Source organism: Stegodyphus dumicola, chromosome 9, assembly GCF_044657685.1.
Source record: "Stegodyphus dumicola isolate Sdum_Otavi_A_Nest chromosome 9, ASM4465768v1".
NCBI lineage: Eukaryota > Metazoa > Arthropoda > Arachnida > Araneae > Eresidae > Stegodyphus > Stegodyphus dumicola.
The window spans coordinates 3,133,784-3,153,234 of NC_140776.1; the positions used below are offsets into that span (position 1 = coordinate 3,133,784).

Genomic DNA, 19,451 nt, shown 5'->3' on the forward strand with positions numbered 1-19,451 from the left:
ATTTAGTAGTGGATCTAATACAAATGTAGCTTGTAACAATGTCATGACATATTGGTATATGAAATGTATATGTGAAATGAATATGATCAAATGATAAAAGTAGTTAAGTAATGAAATAGTGAATGTGATTCTAAAATGTAAAGAATGAGATAATGTAAACAAAGGTAAACAATGGTTAAGAGTAGTAACATCAAATTGATAATGCAATATCATTAGTAGTTGATAAATTGATTTTTATCACATGTGAGTTATAAAATATATATGTCAAAATTTCTTTTATGGAATCGCATCTGTAGTGATATTTTAGGTAAGAGTAGATATGCATGAGTACGTAAAAGAATAATACTAATTTAGGAATGTAAAAAATATATATCACAAAATGTTTAAAGTTCTGTGTTTTTTCAAGCAATGTGAAATATGTATGTATAGTGCATATGAAAGCTCAACTGTGTTCAAGTAATGTGGAATGTATATATAGTGCCAACAAAATGATAAAGTGCAATGTCTTTGCAAGTGATGTAAAGATTAGTGTGAAATGTGTATGTAATGCAGACGAAAGTTCAAGTGTGTCCAGCAGAGAGGGATTTCATTTGTCCAGTGATGGGACAATTTTTTTCTTCGGCCGCAGGGAATGTGAGAACACAGAATTCTCACAGCGAACACTGGGGAAGCATCGATTTTTGTATTGTCATCGCGCGCTGCCACGTGCGTCGAAGTATATAAAAACTGGAAGGACTGGTTTGTCTTCCTCTCATATAAAAGCTGTGATACGTAACCTCCCGTCTTACATGGACCCTGAGGAAATTATGATGGATCTAAAAGAACATGGACTCGACGTCGTGCGGATCAACCAACTCACTATCAGGCGTAACGGAGAAGTTATTAAGCTTCCCCTGTTTCTCGTTACTCTCACCCGCAAGGAGAAAAATAAGGAGATACACCAGTTAAAATTTGTGCTGGGAATGAAGATTAGTGTTGAGAGATACCGTGGCCGTAAGGAACCCTTGCAGTGTTATCGCTGTCAAGGGTTCCATCGCGCCCAATCGCACTGCAATCACGAACCAAGTTGTGTTCGTTGCGGTGAACCTCATGAATCATTTAACTGTGACAAGGATAAGGCAACTCCGCCTAAATGTGCCAATTGTCATGAGATAGGTCATACAGCTAACTACAGATTATGTGTGCGTTTTCCAAAACCAAAAACCACTCCGGCTGTGAAAACGTTCTCTGATCGGGTAGTGCATAATAAAACTTATGCACAAGCTTTAAACACCGGCCTCGCTCCTGAATTTCTAACTGAAGCAAAACAAGTTGCAGCTGAGCTACGTATGCTTGTCTCTGCTCTAAAAGAAACTGGATTTAATCTGATGGCAAAATCAAACGTATCTCAAGATCATACTCCTGCAGCCCCTGTTAATGGCTAATTACATGAAAAAGTGTACTCCCGTACAAATAATGATATGGAATGCCTGCGGGCTACCCACCAAAATTACTGAACTGCACCATTTTTTAAGTGAGCATGATATTGACATTGCAATCATATCAGAGACTCATGCAAAACCATGCCAACGCCTGAGAATTGCAAATTATAATTCATACCGCTGTGATAGACTTTCACACAGAGGTGGTGGTGTGGCAATATATGTGAAACGTAATTATGCATCTTGTCTTATATCTGATTCAAGAAATTTTAATTGTGAGCAAACTACTGTGTGTGTCACTCTTCCTGTGTTTAATAACATCAATTTTTGTGCTGTGTATAACCCTCCAACGAATAGACTATGTGATAATTTTCTAAATAGCATTCTACCGGATGACATACCTACCCTTGCTGCCGGGGACTTTAATGCTAAGCATATAGACTGGAACTGTCGTCGAACAAACCTAAATGGTAAAATTCTCCATGAATATATTTTACAGCATCCGGTGGCGCTACATGCCCCACCAGAATACACGCGGCTTCATAATAGAATTGAATTTTCTGATATACTTGACATTGCAGTCACTACAACGACTATCCCCGTTGCAATGGAAGTATTTCATGAATTGTCCTCTGACCACCTCCCCGTCATCGCAACATTAGGAGTGACAAAAATTCTGAGTTCTCTACTAAGCGAATTACGAATTGGAATCTCTTCAGCAATATCATGAAAAATTCACCTCCTCGACTGCAAAATCTCAATTCCAAACAAGGCATAAACACCGTAATTAATGCCTTAAGTGAAAGCATTCAAGGTGCAATTAAGGAAGCCAGTACTGAAATTACTAATCGTGATAAGGCTTTCAGACTGCCCCTTAATATACGACATCTTATGAGAGAGCGAAATAGACTCAGGAAATGTTATCATTTAACGTGGGACCCGGCACTTAAACGTGAAATAAATCGTAAAAATAAGCAAATTCAGAAGGCCATTAAAACCTTCAAAGAAGAACTATGGGATGATAAAATGTTAAATATGGATTCTAGAGAAAGTACATTCTGGTCTTTAATCAGAAATTTTAAAACTTCCTTCACAAGTAATCGACCCCTCTATGACAGAGGTAATATTGCCATCTCCAATCAGGAAAAGGCAGAAATCTTCGCAGCACACCTCCAAGAACAGTTCTCGCCAAATGATTGGCCAAATGACTCTGATTTCGAATTAAAGACCCTCCTACGAGTGAGGGATTGGCTCAACGCCCCTTCAGTCAGACTTCCGATTAAATATGCTACTCCTACTGAAACGACTAATATTATCAAACACCTGAGACAAAAGAAATCTCCAGGAATTGATGAAATCAGCAATACAGCAATTAAAAATTTGCCGCCTAACATCATCTGCAGCCTGACAAGTGTTTTTAATGCTTGTCTTGCTCTTTCTTACTTTCCAACACCTTGGAAAATTGCTAAAATTATTTTACTACCTAAACCGCTAAAGATCACACCCGACCAGACGGATATCGCCCTATTAGTCTACTGCCGGGCTTAGGCAAAATTTTTGAGAGAATTATCCTGAATAGACTGAAACCATATTTTCAGCATCTTCCGCCGGAACAATTTGGGTTCCGTGCTCACCTCTCAACAACGAAGCAACTTGTCCGAATAACCGAATTCGCTGGTGCAGCTCTGCACTGCAAACTTAATGTTGCTATACACATGCTAGACGTGGCGAAAGCATTCGACCGCGTCTGCATGAGGGCTTAAGTGCTAAATTAATTGACCTTCAACTGGACAGAGAACTCATTCTGCTAATCCATTCTTTTATCAGGGATCGGACATTCAGAGTCTCGGTAAAAAATGAATTATCCAGCACTAAAATAATGACTAGCGGTGTTCCACAGCGTTCTGTAACTGGCCCTATACTCTATCTATTCTACGTTTCAGACTTTCCGAGATTACATTTAAATCATAATTCTATGTTAGCCTGTTATGCAGACGACACTGCCCTGGCAGTGAAGTCTGCTAACATCAATCATGCTATTCGGAAACTCCAAGACACTATTCCCTCCATAGAACAATGGTGTGGATATTGGAAGATACGAATTAACGCTCAAAAATCGCAGCTCCTACTCATAAGGAAAAGGAAAAACAATGTTCCGATCAGGCAAAGTGTTTATCTTTTTAACGAGGCTGTGCCTATCGTGAAACAAGCCAAATATCTGGACATCACCATCAACGACAAGCTCACATGGCAGCATCACATCCAACAAATCAGGGATAAAGCGATTAAAGTCATGAAATGTTTATATCCTATGATAGGGGAATATTCAAAACTTTCGTTGGACAAGAAACGACTTATTTATCTAGCCACAATCCGACCCATCATGACGTACGCTTCGCCAGCATGGACTACCGCTACGAAGGGAGAAATCCAAAAATTACAAGTTGTGCAAAACCAGTTTTTAATAATTATCACAAATGCACACCCATATGTGAAGAACAAACGTCTCCATGAGGAGTTAAAAATGGATACAATAGTAGAATATTTAAGAAGAACTAACACGGCATTTTATGACGCCGCTAAGGAGTGCCAACATATGGACATTTTCAACGTATTTCACTATGAAATTTTACACGAGGACAGGCACCTCCGTCCATATGCCACTTTTCTACTCAGTGGAAACCAGGATTTTCCAACGTAATTTGTGTTTTTAAGTATGTAGTACTCAGAAAAACTTATTTGACTTGTAAATAATGATGTTTAGAAATCTTAGCCGGATGATCATGTGACACACACAGCCACGCCCACAAGATATTACTTATATTTTTCCTGTATATACTATTTTACATTTTGGAATCGTATTTTATTTTCTGCATTTATGACTGCAACACACACCTTTTATGAACTGATTTAGTACTATTTTATGTATAACTATTGTAAAACTTCAGATTTACAGCGCTACGATGCCTGGATACCTCATCGCCAACCAGATGTCTTATGGCTCATCACGTGACATTGGTCACACCCCTTGCATCTGCTATCCTGTCTCCACGAGAACTACGTTCGGCATTTCCTTACCTGCAGCGCTTCTAGAAGCACCAAAGTTCGATAGCCGAAACATAACCTGCGATTTCGCAGGTTAATCGCGGCAAATAAAGCAAGTTGGAGTTGGAGTTTTGTCTTCCTCTTTCCCTTTTTCTGCCTGACGTCGTGTTAACGAGGGTGTGGGCCTTCGGGCCACACACACTCAGCATTTTCGCCATCGTTCCTGCATACTTTGCACGTGGAATGTCGTCGTATTATGCATAGAAAGAAGTAGACTTAAGAGATATACTATTCAGAGGAAAATGCTTGGTTTGAGACTCACTACTAAGTCCTGCTGCCGTGAATAACATAAAATAAACGCTCAAGCAGAATATCAATAGGTGTTCGACTTCAAGATGTGCTTGACCAGCGATGGGTCACCACGTGATGATAAGTGTGTAAAAAAATGTGAATATGAAAATGAAGAGCTTGCACGTATTTAAGAAGACTGCGCGACAATACGAAAATGTATAAGAGGAAAGTTAGACTGCTTATAGTTTTGATGACACAGGATTGCAGTTTATCTACGAGTCGTCTCGTTTCGATATCCATCGAACATTCCATTTTAAGTTAACCCATTAACCGCCAAAACTACAAGGAATGTTTCTTTTCTCATGAAAATAATAACAAATATTAAATTAAGCATTTATATCATAAATTTACATTGAAAATAAAAAAAAATGCTCTTACGTGTGCAAAACGCGAGTGTTGCGTTCACGCAACGTCAGCGAAATAAGACTACGGATGTTTAGTGAGTAGGATTGTACTCGTGTGATGTTTCTTTTGAGTGGAACGCAGGATTACTTTATAACTATATAACGTTTTATAAATCTACAAATCACTTTACTTGTAATTAATTTAATATTAAAATATACATTGTATTTCTTTTACAAATATAGATTATTTCAATTGAAAGATTCAAGCATGAAAAGTTTGACTACAATGATGTAAAGCTACATTACATACTTTGCATCTTTAAACAGTCTAGCTATGGTACTCTTTACAACAAAGTCTTTTGTTATCAACGGACTTTACGATAAAATCTCTACCATCTCCATGCAATGGTTTTTGAATGCTGAATTTCCTAGGTCTTCCTGTTGCTGATCTATTTCTGTCTAATTGTACACTCTCAATAGGAGTTTGCAAAAGGAATAATGTATTCTCGCGTGTGAAATCTAAAAGTGGCTTTATATTTCCAGTAGTAAAAAAGTGGTGATATTTAGCAAGTTTAGATAAGGTCTCACCTCATATAATTTATCAATATTGTCAAATGCAAATTCTGCTTCATATTCCTGTACTGCAAACGTGATAACGATTCTCGTACAACAGGAACAGAAATGTCCTTATCAAAAGATCAATAAATTTTTTCTTGAGGTAAAGAATAATATCCTGTAAGCAATAATATTCCAATAAATCTTCTCATATAGGCTTCAGATACAATAAATTCTGGGCGTTTTTTTTTTTTTTTCTGAGCGTATATATTTGTCTGTTCAACGAGAAGATAGTAAATGTCTAAACGAAAACGAAAATCGAAAATTATGTGCCCTAGTTTTACCTTGTATTTTGTCTTTTATAATTATTTCTCTTCTATCTCTTTCTTCACGTTCTTCCTGAGACATAACTAACAATTACTTTTTTATCCACTTCAAGAATTCAATCTTCTGCTTTTAAAACTTTTTAGTATGACTATAACTGCTTTTAGAAGGCTGAAACTTACTTCTTACGTAAATTTCAACTTTCCCAGCAGTATCATTTGGTAAAATATCATTATCATTATTGAAAACATTGCCATTCCTTTCTTCTTCGTCACTATCCTCTGCAATATCTGGGAGAAAAACAACAATATCAGTTTCATTCTGGCCATTATTAACATTATCATCATCTGTTTCTTCATCAAAAATCTTTGAAGGGCTTCTTCTAATGTAAGATACCTCGTTCTAGGCATTTTTAAATAACCACAACATGAACCAGAACATCGAATGGAATGAGTGAAAAAGGAGATTGACTACCCGTTTCTTGCTGACGTTGAGTCAACGCAACACCTGTTTTCCCTTGCTTCGCAACACAAATATAAACATCTGACTGATGTAAAGTTCTGATAAACGATGACCTTGACTAAAAATAAATCACTCATAAAGACGGCGATTCTTTCGTTAAATATTTTCAGCAAAAATACCCAGTCGAAAATTTTGCTTAAAGTATGAGATTAATAATTATAAACAAAATGATTGTTGAAGGCAAATATTTTTTACAGAAATAATCTTCATAATATTGCCTACACAAAATCATCTGCTGGTAATAAATATCTTAGGTAGTTATATTTATATACGTATTTATTTTGACCGTTGCGTCAACGCAACACCAGCGGCTAATGAGTTAACACGTTTTGGATATCTAAGTTCTGATATTTTGATATTTTATATGTGTGTGATAAATGTTCCTTATTTAATCCAGAAAATGTGTTTGATAAAATAAATGTGAAATTCGAAAAAGAGAGTATTCGACTCATGTGTATGAGTTATTATGCATATGCATTATTGGGTAAGTCATTTTATTCTATTTAGTAAAGATCACTAAACTAAAATTTAGTACTATCCACTAAATTTTAGTTTAACTATTTACGCGGAATTAATTTGTATTTGATATTCTTCGTATCGTTAATTTTAGGCTGTCACGCCAACAACACCACATTAATGGTGCAGTAACACAATAGATCGGTTGACAGGAGGTATCAGAATTGGGAATAAAGGGGATGACCACAGGACGTCACAAGCTGGGAATCGAACATGAAGGCCAAAGACCAGGGGAGGCAGCAAGATGTGGAGTGTCTGAAATAATGCTGTTCATGATGGCTATGTGGAGAAAAAACATGACAATTGTTTAAATAACCGTAGAATTCCACTAATATATCACTAAATGGTTTCACGTGGTCAAACAGAATACTCTCTTTGAAATATTGCATGTGCTTTTAATGCTTAGAATTTAAAGCTGTGATGTATCTCACTCGTCTAACAGGAATATCAGACCGAATCTCCAAATTCTTTCGTAGCAAGAAATACAGAATTACATCTGTCGTTGGGATGAGTCTTAGGCGCTTTATAGATGAGAATATGACATTGCCCAAGTTTTGCAAGTTTTGAAAGACCTGTGGAACGGTTGCAAAATCTGCCGTCACTCTTACATTACCACCAAAACACGCGGGAGGATTTTCGGTTCGCCGTGCATTCAAAGTGTCCCCATGCCTAAAAGACATTATACATATACAAACGTCCAGGTCTTTGCCAAGATTCAAACACTGGAATTTCATCAGCAGCCAGGACAGGTAAACATTATACCGATCAGGCAGAACAGTTAGAATTTATTAATTTCCAAAATCGCATATGCGTTGCAAACAGTATAAGCACATTTTAACTACTGTACTCTAGTAAATATTTCACTTTCTAGACGCGGTAAATATTTCAGCATATGAATGTTCCCCTGTTTCCAGTTCTGTTCAAAGTTTCGTTACGATATTCTGTTTTTGCAGTTTTTGTCTCCTTCCCTTTGCTCCTGTTTATGCGTAATTCTCGGAACTGGAGACGAAGTTGATGACATTTTGTTATAAGGTATTTCTCCTTCCTTCTTGGCATGCCTTCGTGGTGTGGTGGTCTGCATGCTGGGTAGGTATTCCAGAGATTCAATTTCCCGGGAGGGCGTTGCTCATTTTTCATTACTCCTGCTTCCAATTAACCTAATGTCTCTACAATATATGATTTTTTTCATAGTTACTATTATTAATGGTGAAAATATTCAGACAATGTCTAAAAGATAGATTTACGAAGTAGAACAGTTTTATGATCAACGTGTATTTTCCATGAAAAAAATGAAGCGCTTTTTTCCAAGGGAATATGCATAAACTCACATATTCATGCTTATAATGATAATTTTTGTTCCATAATTTAATAATCATTTATTGTTTAATACTATATTCTTATGTAATTCATCGTGACTAAGGAGATAATCTTATGAAGAATACACCTTGGCACATTAGGTAACAAAAATCGTTCAAAGGTCACTAAGTTATGAGGTTAGCGCCATGTTAAAGCCTCCTCATATAAAGCAGATTTCTGTTTTTCATAGCTTTATTAGTTACAGTAGCGCGGGAAATACAGGCCAGTAGTTTCTGTGTTCACATTCATGTGTTCAACCTGAGTTGCACTGGACATTTTAATCCAGAATTCATCAGCTATTATATTTGTAATAGAAAACTTTGCTTTTTCAGAGGTCATGAACTGTAATGCAATGGATTGTGAAATTGATGTTGGAGACTGCTTCAATATACGTAGTTTACAAGCAGAAGCATTTGAAACGTAATAATTGTGGAATATTTCCACCCAGGGTGGTTAAGAGATGGCGCTAGTTGTCCTACAGCGGTTCTACGAGTAAGTAGCTTCAGTACGCGGACACTTAGGATCGACAGTAATGGCAAGACGTCTAGAAAAGTGGTCTCGCGTAGAGATGAGAGTCGTAATTCGATTCTTATGGACCAAAAATGTGACCGCATCCGAAATTCACAGACAAATCGTTGAGGTATACGGGGTCAAAGCAATGAGTAGACAACAAGTAGTGAAATGGTGTCGTTCTTATCAAGCGGGCAGGGAGCATGTGGAAATCCGCAATATGGAAGCGAGCGTCTGTCCAAGTTCTTCAAGGACGCATATCAACACGGCACGTGTTGAAGAAATCATCCAAAGGGATCGACGAGTAACCGTGCGTGAGATTGCCTCAGAGTTGGACCTGAGTTATGGCAACGTTCAGCGTATCGTAACCGATGAGTTGCGATATTCAGAAGTTTGTGCCCGCTGGGTTCCACGTGCGTTGTCCGCGGAGCATAAAGCCACTCGAATGATGTGCAGCCTCACATTTCTTCAGCGATACCATTCAGACAGCCAACACTTCATTGATCGCATCGTTACCGATGAAACATGGCTTCCCACTTCACCCCAACATCCAAAAGAGCCACGATGGAGCGGAAACACGCTGGATCACCGACGAGGAGGAAGTTTAAGGTCACACCCTCTGCCGGTAAAGTGATGGCACCCGTTTTCTGGGGTACGACTGGTATTATCCTAATCGAGTATTTGGAGCGTGGCCATACCATTAAGGCCGATCGTTATTGTGCCACATTAACGAAATTGCGTAAAGCCATCCGACGCAAACGGCCTGGATTACTGAGCAAAGGCGGCATTCTTCTGCATGACAATGCCAGGCCACATACAGCTCACCAGACTCAGAAATTGCTGCAAAGGTTCAAGTATGAGGTCTGGAATCACCCCCCATACACCCCCGATTTGGCTCCAAGTGACTATTTCATTTTTCTGGCGTTGAAGCGATACTTATCCGGAACACGGTTCACCTCAGAGGATGCAGTGAAAACAGCTGCCGAGAAATGGCTCAATGAGCAGGGCCCTGATTACTACCAAGACGGAATAAACAAGTTGGTCGAACGTTCTGACAAATGCCTAAACAGGTTTGGCGACTATGTGGAAAAGTGAAGGCCAGATATGTCTCTTGATTCCCATTTGTATCTTATTTCTATTGTTAATAAATACTTTTTCATGTGCCTTGTAAACGTTTTTTGGATCACCCCTCGTAGTTTATATATGCTTTTGTTTCTTACTGTTAAAATTTCTTTTGCAATTTTATTAAAGGGCAGTATTTTTGTCCCATTCCTGTATGAAATGTTTTCATTAAGCAATTAAAAAATCCAGTAACACAGAACAATATATTTTTTCGCTTCAATATTTTCTAACTTTCAATGCATTTTAAGAAAAGCGTTTGATAAATAAAATATGGAATTTGAAAAGGTAGTTAAAGACTCATCAGAAATGTAGGAAATGAATTATTGACATTTTCAGAGCAATGACCGAGGGGCTAAAATTCAAAACAACGAAAGTTTGCTGCAGGTTTATAATTCCGACGGCTAAAATGTTCTTCAGCTCTTTCTTCTGAGTAGCTCAAATTCAAGCCACTTGACAAGTCTTCATTGGAAGCATCGTGTGTGTCATCATCAAATATTCATCCAATTAAAATACTAACAAATGAAAAAAAAAAAACATTCCATTGCATAAATTAATGCATTTTAGCCCCCAAAGTGCTATTAGTCTCCAAAATGCGATTTTTGCTTTGATTCAATTTATCATCTGAAAATTCGTTATTTCAATTTTCATTCGAGTCTGTTGGCATGTGGCAAAATATAAAAATATATTTCAAATTTAATTTGTATGTTATTGATTAACCATTTAAATACCATAAATGCACTTCTTAAGAATGCTATATTTTTACTTTTTAATTTGATTTAAGTAAAAATGCATTTAAATCGAGTATGTTGAGGCATTAATGATAAATATCATTCGTTCAAATTAAAAATATTGTTTTCAATTGTATATTTACTTCACAAAACTAAGGAAATTACTTCTTATTAAACTATTACTTAACATGTCATAAATTTTCATACTGTATGAGAAAGTGAAGGGGATATAAAAAGACATTTTACTTTTGTATTATTCCATATACTTAAATTAAATTATTATGGAGTGCTGAAAGGTTTTCCCTAGAAGAAATACTCAGATGCTTTTCGCTAAAACTACTAGTATTTTTTTAATTTAAAGTTTTATTCAACTTATTTTTCTCAGCAAAATTAAAGAAGCGGAAAAAGAATCAAAAAATATTCGAGCAAATGTGAAAAGAAACAAAATATGACTCTAGTGATTACTGTGGGATTTCGCAGACCACAGCACGTAAAGAAGTCTTTATAAAATCCAAACTGTCTTTTGTCTATCATAACGTTTTCGTATGGGGCATTCTTAAATAGGGGTCTATATACTCCTCTCATCCTCATAGTAAAGATGAATGGATTTTGTGAGACACTGGTATGCCTGATTAAAATATATGTTTTCTAATATCAATAAAAAATGTTTTGCCTCTTACGGATTATTTAATACAATTTTATCGTTGTTAGCGAATTAAAATTTTATGAAGGAATTTCCCTAAATATTCCATGCCGTGTTTAACAAAAATATAAGTAACACAAGATATATTTTAAATGAAAATTTACTTTGAGTTTGATAATTTAGACAGATATCTTGCTTTTTTGATCATCTGTCTAAATATGTAAAATTAGAGCTGATGTTATGTTTACGGAGGAATTTAAAAAACATATTTTTATTAAAAGGAAAAAAACCCACTTACTGACATAAATATAAGGTTAGCACTCCTGTTAACCACTCCAGTTTAAAAAAAATCGCGGGAATCAAGAGAAACGAGGAAAGACTTCTGCGAGAAATAAAATTAGTATAGCTATAGCCAGGCTGAGATCTATCTGCAAAGAGAGTAAAAACACTGCTGTGTACTTAAAAATTATTTATTGATACGGCTTGCGTAGTAAATAGTTTCATATATAAAGTATTCATTTAGTTTTTTAGTAATTGCTTAGTGTTATGAGGTAACTGTTAATTTTGAGATATCGTACTTTCAGGTTATTTGATTTCGCCAATTCTCTGAAGAATTGCAAAAGACCTCAACGTTAACATATCTTCGAACATCTAGCATGCATCTCTCGAAAGTAATCAAGAATCTCGGAATTAAATATCTAAAATTAGTCGCAAAAATGAATTTCCTCCATTAGTTTTAATATAATTATAAATGAACAATTATAAATGCATGAAATCCTGAAGCGAAATTTCAATTTAACGCAATAGCCAGATTGCTTTTTCTTAACTGTAAAATTAATTCTTTCAAATTTGTTTTATTTTGAATGATTAATAAAATATTTTAATAAACGGTTAATAAATTTTTTTAACAGAAACACGTAGAAAATAGAAGTAGCGTTTTATGAAAATTCAGCAATTAACACAGGAAATAGAAGTCAGCAATTTGTGCATATTTCAGCCATATCCTTTTTTCTTGCTTTTCCATGCATTATGAGTAATATAAGAATTTTCAAATCTCCTTTTTGGTAATTACATATTATCTGCGGTTTGAAAATGCATTGCGAAAAAAGTATCGGAAAAATTTTATCCTTCGTTACATATCCTTCTTTTAAATTACCTTAAGTCCGAATCGATCTCTCTTTCGTTTTATCTTTTAAGAATTTCATTTACTCCTGATATAACTTTATTTGAATTTTTTTAGTACTTCCAAGGCTTACAGGAAAATCTTTGTCCATTTGTTATTCTGCTCTCGTAACATACATTGTATATGATATAGGATCTCTTTAATATACAATATCTATATATATATAGAGAGAGAGAAAGAGAGGAAAAGAGAGAGAGATACACAGATAGATAAATATACTCGCACCTCCATTTTGAATAGGAAAATGGCTATTAGAATTTTTAGCAGGAATGTCAACTGTAAGCAAAAATTTATATTGATTTTGGCGTCTATAAAAAATCTAAATGTTGAGAAGACACTTTAAACTGTATTTTAGTTGCATTATATCTTCTTTCATAGTAACTTTTACTTAATTTTGTAACTATTGTTTCGTATTTTATATAAAATATATTGGTCAGTAGTATACTGCATTTATTGTCTTATATCGGATCGGAAATTTCTTTTGCATTTATTTAAATTAAAAATTTTAATTTAAAAACGTATATTACTTTTAATTTTGGAATAAGAGATTTGTTCAAAAATGCGAGAGAGACGAAAAGTGATCGAATCGAATTGTTGGTGATTTAATGAAAAGAGACTGATTCTCCTTTGAAAGTCAGGATCGTTCTATGGTAATAATTTTTTTTTGTACATTACTTTATTGAAAATTTTTCATTAAATTACATGTATTGAAGCTTTCGCTTTCAGCAATAAGTACAACCTTTACTAACTTTTATTGTCCTATGTAGTTAGTATTTTCTTATCATTTCCTACAAGGTAATCAAATTGAAATTAAGTATTAATATACATATATATATAATACTTATACATACATATATATATATATATATATATATATATATATATTTTATTATAATTCTGATATTAATTTACATTTTAATATATAAAAAAATAAAAACAGAAGAAAATATATCTATAGAACAACATGGATGACAACTGAAAGACGTTTTATGAATATTTAATAAAACATAATTTTTCTTTTGAATTTCCAAAGAAAAGTTATTTAAAAAAATTAATTGTGTTAAACTGCCATTATTCAAAGAGCTCGATATCAGTAATTCATGTTTTGAATAATTTTAGGCGGAAAATTGGCTATCGGTAAGAAATAAATTTATAGAAATATGTCATACAAAATATATGTGAAAGTTTGCGCTATCATTTTTCGCTCTATATATTTAAAATACTTGTGATGGCAGATTACTTTTCAAAATATAATGCAATTAAACCAATTAATGATGCTGACAAAAATAGCATGTAGCCAAAAGCTGGGTTCAAATATCTGCTTCTATGTGCACTTATTATCATGCTACCTGTATTAACTTATATTAGAAAATGCGAAGAGAAAAAATTATAAGTGGGGTAGACTCAATCAGTTGAGTAATTAAGTGTTTCTATAATTTTTTAATATAGACAATAAACTAATTACATCTTATTTAGGGAAATAGGTACTGGAAAAATGATTAGATTTATAAATACTAAATTTTCTTTGTCTGTATCCTTACTTCATAAAAATAATTATTTAAATGTTTAATTGATTACTATGAACTTACGTTGATATATTTTGATAAATTATTCAGTATACCTAGCTCAAAATTCTAAACTGAGAACGAAATGAAATATAAGAATTTCAATTTTCCAGAACTGATTTCTTGAAATTCTGGTGTAACTTGAAACGCTGGTGACTCTATAAGGTACAGAAAGAGGCGCAGCCCCCCATCCACCTAATCGATTTGATTTTATGACTTTTCCAGGGGGGCGCCAAGTTAAAAACCACATAATAAAATACGCCCTAATGGACCTTAACGGCACAATAATAATTAAAATAAATAGAATGGTTAGAAACTAACTAAACAAAAGGACAAAACACAAGACACAGACCATGCTCTATCATAAAAACACTAAACACATGTTAAATCAAAATTCCGACATTAACACGATTATTATTAATAAAATTCATTAATTCCCTAGCAAATTCAAATTCAGTGTTTTTTCCAGTAAATGTATTAATATGTCCAAACTTTTGTCTTCACATTCATTTACAAAATGTTTAACTGAACCCGTAACTCCACAATTATAACATATCTCATTTTCTTGCAGACCGAATCTCTTTAGGTACTCAGGGAAGCGTCCATGTCCTGTGATAATTTGATTAAGATCCAGGCAGCATGAAATATATTTATTATATGTAGGGATCAAATTATAACTGTAATCCTTTTTTCTATCAGACTCATTCCAATCCTTTTTCCACATATCAATATAAAATTGTTTTATTTTATTTACAAGAATTCTTCTGGATGGTTGGACAATGGAACACTCCCCGGATTCGCCCAAAACTGCCTCCTTGGCCAACACATCGGCCCTTTCGTTACCCAAAATCCCAACATGGGACTTAACCCATTTAAATTTCACAACATGAATTTTGGTGATTTCTTCATAGAGACATTTAATATCAAGAATTAATGAGTTTTTACATTCGTAATTTTTTAAGGCCTGGAGACCAGACAGACAATCACTATAAATTTATATTTTATAATGTATAAATAAGTTATCCCTTATCCATCTCAAAGCATAAAAAATAGCTGTCAATTCTGCCTGGAACACTGAATTAAAATTTTCCAATTTAATTTTATCATTGTAAATTTCAGTACCATAGTAATATACAACATAAGAAAAACCTATCTTACCATCGATTCCAGACTATAAGGTATTTCTACCGCCATCTTCGCATGCCTTCGGGGTGTAGCGATAAGCACAGTCGGTGCGTGTTCGAGAAGTCCGAAGTTCGAGTCCGGCGACGCATTGCTCATTTTTCATCTCCCTGCTTTGAAATAACCTAATGTCTCTACAACTCATAGATTTTTTAATGGTCTGTCTTCTTTGGAAATCCTTTTATAAAAGATAATGTTGTATATTCAGTTCAAAGTTACTAATTTTTATTGTATGCAGGAAAGTTTTTGAAACTTATAAAGTTACGGTGGGTAGATAATCAACATATAAATATAAGCCAAAAATTTTTATTTTTAAAATATCCTCAAGTTTTTACTATGTTGTAACACAAGTCAGCATCTGATACGATAGTCCAATATATGGCATACAAATGAAAAGTGAATTTACCAGTCAGATTTGTTACAGACATAATAAAACTCCATCTAGTTGGAATTAAACAAGAATTTCACTCCCCAAAAATTTTTCTTTATTACTGCAAGGTAGAAGAACGCGAGAAGTACTTGTGAAGGTTGAAGTCAAGAGTTTCGGCAGAGTTTCATCATCTCTTCTCAGTTATAAATTAACATTTTGTTTCAAAAAATAGTCCCATCAACTAGAAAAAGTGCGTATCAGACAAACCGATGTGTGCTCTAATTCCTATTTCCAAAGTGTATGAGCTCCGAAAGTGGTCAGAAAGTAGCCCCCGATAAAACAGAATTCTAAGACACAGAAATCTCTTTGGGACCAATCCCTGAATAAGGAGTCGTAAAATGCAACATTGCACACAGATCGTTATATTATCGTCACGGTCGAAAATTTAGACTCTGTACATTCAAAGGCTGGAATCGTCGCACCCACTTCACTTTTTTCCATCACTCTTTAAATAACTGCTCTCGAACAGACTATCTGATGATCGTCATTCGGGTGGAGAGGATATAATTGGTAGTTTTTGGAACACGGCTTATCATAGGCCTTCACACTTAATAATACTTCAAACGTTTCGATCATCCCCAGTAGAAATCTAAAGAAACACTCAGGAAACAGTCTCCTTTCAAACACCTATCCCGTGAGGAATGAAACTCTTAAAAATCAATCTTCTCTTAAATATCAGTATCGAAACGAAATACCACAGTTCGATCGATACTTTTAATCTTGCAAATTAAACTTAATTCCTATCAACACTTATCATTTCGGTATTCTCCGTATGCCATATTATCCAACCATTTTTTTTTTTGGTCGTCTTCTCATCGCGTCACCTTCAGAACATAAGTCCCGTACTCAACAATCTTCTTTTCGCACTCTATCGAGCTCCTTTTTTTCCTCTCATTTTCCTCGTTTCTTTACTTTTCGACAGTAATTTTACATTTTAAATCTTCACTTAACTATTAATTAAAATTAGCTTATTTACCTTGCGTTAAATTGCTTATTCTGCAAACGTTTCCATGACAATTTCTAACACACTTATCACCGATATGATTATTTCTAATAAGACGTTTTTTAAACTTTAGTATTAAAACATTGCTTCCAATGTATCCGTAATAGAGGAGCATGTTTCATGAAAAAAATAAAATTTTCTAATAATTATTTAGAAATACAGAACATAGTGTAATCTAAAAAATAAACACTTTAATGCAGTATCCACTTCAAACAGCGTTTATGTATACAAAAACAAAGAAGAAACTGAATTACGTATAATTAACGTACTTTGGAATTTTGACAGACGATTAAGATAAAAATATATAACGCAAGTATAACGTCTTTCTTCTTCTAAATAGCTAAAACGTACAAAGCGTAAAATTTTCAATCTAAAATATTTAAACTTAAACAACAATTATATTTCTTTTTATGCTAGAGAGGTGAAATTGTGCAATGCTCTCGCCGGGACTCGAACCTGAACTTCTAGACAACACGCCCAATTTGCTACCGTTACACTTCGAAGGCATGCAGAAGGGATACAGAAAATACCTTACTTAATCCCCCCTTTAATTGGCGGCTGGAATTAGGGGATACAACTCCCAAATCCTGCTGGTGAAGAATCATCCATCATTCGTCACAGTTTTCGTTTCGAAATTTTGCATCGAATCACTCCGAATGTCCGTTTCACTTTCCAAACTGTTGCCACTAAATATTATCGACCAGTATTTTCCTTTAAGAAAAAAAATAATGAAGAATCTGCATAAATGTATGTTCTGACATTGTGATAAAACTACGATACTTAGAGCTATCACATTTTAAATGATGTACGTCTCTACCCGAATATGGGCATCTGGAGGCTCAAATTTGCAATTTCGGAATTGTTTTATTATCTATTTCACATTTTATCAAACATTAAAGACTTTTGATTAACAAACCCAAGTATTCAATACCAGCAATGGCAACACTGAACGGAAAAAAACATTTTTTTTTTTCCAGCGCGCGAGACTATGCACCGGAAATTCTAAAGATATGCTCATTTTAAAATTAATTTACGATATTGCTGTTAAACGGAATTTTATGGTTTAAGTGCGAAGAATATGATATTTAAAAAATGAAGGTAACACACGAAACGTTGAAAAACACCCCTTTGGACTTAATGTAAAATCTGAAACCTTTCAGATTTGGGGGGGGGTGGATAGATGAAAAATGTGCATTGCCCTTGCCGGGATTGGAACCTGTACCTCTCGAATGCGCGCCGATGTGCTACCGTTAGACCATGAAGGCATGCAGGAAGAAGAGAGAAAAGACCTTATAATCTTAGTAACAGTATTTAATATGTTGATGACATTTCTCTATGTACTGACAGTTCAGTAACAAATAGCCCATAAGTCAAATAAAGCGCATAAATCTATAATACATATGTCAAAATGATGATTTAAAAATACAAAATTTTGTTCATAATTAACTTATCTTCACTAATTCACAGCGCCTTTTCTGTGTCGTTATGGTAAACGGATACACTGGAAGCAACCGCCGTTATTTAATACATAATTTAAATTCTATTGTTTAAGTACAATATGTTTCCTCCAAATGGCAAGCTGAGTAGTGATTTACATATCATGCAAGGAATAGAACATACATAGTTCTATCAGCTTTTCTTTCATTGTTTGCACTTTATTTTACATTAGTATTTGATTTTAGCGATCAAGCAGTCGTTTTTAATTTTGCTTGAAACGTCAGACTCTGCCAAACTCTAATCAGAAGCCGCCGTAGATTATATTCAGTTATTCCACAAGCAATACAACCATATTTTTGCACGCACAGCTTATTCAGCAGTCCATCAGAAACTTACCATGTGCAATAATTATAAAATGTAAAGAGACAGTGCATTGATGAAGGTAAAATATCATCTCAAACAGTGAAATAATGGCTTCATCCAAAGAAGATAATAATTCATCTTAGTTGAATGTAGAAGGAATTTTCCGTTATAAGCTGATTTCGGAATATCAAACCATCACTAATGCGCAGTTCTGTACAAAATTAACATGTATAGAGCAACTTATAGATGAAACTCAGTCTGAATGGGCCATCAGAAGATACATATTTTATGGGAAACTAGTTCTTCGCAGACTCTAAATACTCTAAAATAGAGGCTGGCAAACTACGCCTCGCGGGGCAAATTCGGCCCGCTGCTTGTTTTTAATCTGGCCAGCGGAGGATATTGTTTTTTACATGAAGAATAAATAAAATTATGGGCTGTTCTGCAACGGCCGTTAACTGAGTTGAAAAGTTGTGAATAATGACCGCGAGAGACACATCCGGCACTTTTAAAAAGTACTGGTATGTTCATTGTGACCTGCGCGAGTGTGTTGCATTGCCTACCGTTACCACGTGATTCTAAAAATGAAATGAAATGAGAAAAGTAAACCTGAGATTTTAAAGCAGATGAAATTTTATTTTTTAAATCTTAAAATTAGATTTTAAAACGCAATATCATTAAAATTCGAAAATATAAAACAAAATGCGTCATAACAACGCAATTTATTCGTAAAAATAAAAAATTACAGCGAAGCAGGGACTAAAGTCTGCTTACGAATACCTCATTTGTTAGTGACGAAAGGAAAACCATTCCTTTCTATTTTTCAGCCGAATAAATGTGCCCAGAAAATG

General features: G+C 34.6%; 1 protein-coding gene across 1 annotated transcript in view; it reads right to left on the reverse strand.

The window, feature by feature from the left end:
• Positions 1-19,451, reverse strand: part of LOC118188465 (glutamate receptor ionotropic, NMDA 2B-like) — a 755,448-nt gene that overhangs the window by 687,604 nt on the left and 48,393 nt on the right. The gene's annotated exons all lie outside the window — the stretch shown is intronic.